Source organism: Pinus tabuliformis, chromosome 7 (genome assembly GCF_031772625.1).
Source record: "Pinus tabuliformis cultivar Carrire ecotype Pingquan chromosome 7, CPIR1, whole genome shotgun sequence".
In the NCBI taxonomy this organism is placed as follows: Eukaryota; Viridiplantae; Streptophyta; class Pinopsida; order Pinales; family Pinaceae; genus Pinus; species Pinus tabuliformis.
The window spans coordinates 711,230,536-711,233,907 of NC_142293.1; positions in this window are offsets into that span (position 1 = coordinate 711,230,536).

Genomic DNA, 3,372 nt, shown 5'->3' on the forward strand with positions numbered 1-3,372 from the left:
AAAGTAGTCATCTAATAATTGTTGTAATTTTTTTTGGGACATTTCAAACTGTGGAATTTTGAGGAGACAAAGGTCATATCTCTCGCTACATGTGGTAAAAAATTTGAGACATTGGTTTGATATACATTCTAAGATAACCCTATAGAAGTTAGGGTTTTTGAATGCTCTGAAATTAGTTTCAAATAGGAAAATTTGGCATTTTCTATAGCTTGTTTTCTAGGATATTTCAAACAATGAAATTTTGAGATGGAGGTGAGATCTCTTGGTACTTGTAGTCAAAATTTTAAACATTAGTTCGCTATACTTTCAGAGATATCCTCTATGGAAGTTAAGATTTTTGAATGGACCTAAAATCATTTTCAAAGAGGTTGGGATCACAATTTTTTAAAAAATTCGTTTTTGGGAAAATTTCAGACAACGAAATTTGTAGAGATCTGAGAGACATATACAAGTACTTAAGAGAAAATATTCAAATTTTGGTTTGCTATATGTTTGGGTATATGCCTTATGGAATTTAAGGTTTCTAAATGGTCCTAAAATGAATTTCAAATAGGTTAATTTGACTTATTTTCTATAAAAAAATATTCCAAGACTATTAGGATATGAATTTTTTATAGATTTGAGGAGACATATAGAAGTACCTTAGGTAAAAACTTCAAAATAAGATTTGAAAAATTGAATAGGTAGCATGCTATACAATTACATTCTTGAGAAGAATCCAAAAACATCAAGTTATGGGAAAGTTATTTTAAATTTCATTTGGAGAATCATTTTTTTGTCAGAACTGGTGAAAACATAAGTAGTCATTAGACCTAGTAAAGGAAGAAGTAGTGATAAAAATTGGTGAATGTAAAGGAAGTAAGTAGACGTGGCAAAAGAAAAAGTAGCAAGTAGACTTAGCGAAGTGGTTTATTTCAATTATTTGCAATGGTGGGGATTGGTGTCTCTAATAAGTTGGTGCCTATGAATATTTGCAATAATGGGGATTGATATCTCCTACAAATTGGTGTTTACAAAGATATATAAGAGAAGACTGGTAAATACCAAGGTTTGTACCAATGGGGATTGATATCTCTAGTACGTTGGTGCTTACAAATATTTGTAACAATAGGTTGGTTCCTAAAAAAATTATAAAGAGAAGTTCTATGGTTTTATCCCAAAATGATTTCCATGTAAACTCTTGTGTTCCATGTTCTATAGTTAATAGATATCATATTTTATTATTTTCTTATTGCTAATGAATATTTTCATCACTAAAAAAAATCTTATATTGATTCACAACCCCCCTCTCAGTATAAGTGTGTGCTTGACAATTAGTATCAGAGTACGTTCCTTTAAAAATAGTCTAACCACAAGAAGGTAGATCTTAAAAACACACATGGTTATTCAAAAAGGTTTCTCCACAAACAAAAATCCATTGTTTGAATATATATATATATATAGAAGATTATTGTCAACCTAAAGATTCAACTAGAGGAAGAAAAAGGATAGAAGAAGTGGTAAGAGTCTATCTAAAGAAACATTAAGAAAATTGTGAAAAGTTGGAAGCTAAAATTGTTTCCTTAAGAAATGAGCTAGAGATGTTAACTAGTGAGATAAATAAAAGCTTGAAGTCTAAACATACAGTTGAAGTATTTGATGATATCATAATTTTTCAAAGGTCACCATTCATTAAGACTAGTGTTGGCTATTATATGAATCAAAAGACATCTAAACTAGATTCAAATTCTCGAGTTACAAAGCCACTAAAGAAATTAAATGAAAGAAAATCTAAACGCTATCTTGATGTTCTCAAAAGATTCAGAAAAAATGAAGGCAACATGAAGAAATAAAATGGATTCCAACATAAATCCGATCTTCTTCACAAGGACAAGGATAAATTCATAAGATCATTTTTATCAAGGTCATCTCATACAACTTAGTACCAAAACTCCTTCTTTGTTTATTTTTTTGCTTGCAATCATTTTGGTCATAAATCAAATATTATAAGAAACAATAATGTATGGAAAAGAAACATAAGTACTTATGGTTTTTTAGAAACTATAATTTATTTTCTCCCTTATTTGATTATAATGTTGTATTTTATAACTATGACGATGATGGGAACATAGCACATTTTTGTAGAAGTGGTATTGTAGAATCTCCTAGACAAAACAAGGAAGAATATACCTTGCCAAAGAATCTTGTAATAGCCATGGTAAAAAATCCATGTAAATAAAGTTAATAAAGGAAAAATAATAACCAAGGTCATGAGACACGTATTCCAAGATGAATGTTGGGAAAAAGCATCCTAGTGTGGTTGTTCATTTGGTTTATTATGGCTAGGGAAATTGGCAAAGGCAATGGAAAAGGATTTGGAAAGGCAAGATGCATTAATTGGCATTTTTTTATGAAAATAAAGGAAAATATGAGAAAAGGAAGGTAAAATGTGATAGGTTGCCTGTGAGGAGGAAAATGAAGGAAAATAATGGAAAATGAAGAAAATAGAGGCCTCATTAATAAAATTTATTTTGAGGATTAGTTGTTACCTTTTGTCAGTTCAGTTTTGGAGCTTTCTCTCTATTCTCTCTCTCTCTCTCACTCTTGGACACTTAGAGCATTCTTGGAGCACTTCATCATTGGATCAAGAAAAGAAAAGGAAGGACAAAGAAGGCAAAGGGAAGCAAAGATCAAGCAAGGAAGACAAGATCAAGTAACTACAGTGGGTTTACTTGCAGGTATCGATTTGTATGTGTGATTTCCTTTCTAGATTTGGCATGCATGGTACATGCATGTGTGTATTTGGTTCTCTTGCCATCATTGGCATGGGTTTTTCCAGGTGTGATAATGTTCTTCAGCCTTGCCTTGCCATTATGGATTTCCAGATGGACTCGTAGTTAAGTGGGGTGGTCTCAAGATTATTCACAAGGCCTAATACACGATAAATCTTGGTTGTGAAAACTTTAATTGAGTCTAGGAATCCTTTATGGGTGAATGACATGATACATGGTAAAGCTTTGAGGTGAATACCCTTGATTGAGCCTAGGAATCCCGAGATGGGATACACAATAAAGCTTAGAGGGGAGTACTCGTGATTGGGCCTATGAATCCCTTGAATAATTATGGCAGGATACATGGTAAGGCCTAGAGAGTGGTGACCTAGTAGGCGTAGGAATCCCTTGACCAATAATGGTGGGATACCATAAAGCCAAGAGGTTGAGACAGACAAATTCCTCACGGTTTAGGTGGAGAGATCTGGAGGCATCCATGCTTGTTTAGGGCCTGGTGATCTAGTGGGGGACTACGTTAAAGCCTAGGTTGTATTGATGAGAGTTTGGGCCTACTGATTCGGTGGGGATTGCGATAAAGCTTGAGGAAGCCCTGGTTGGTTTT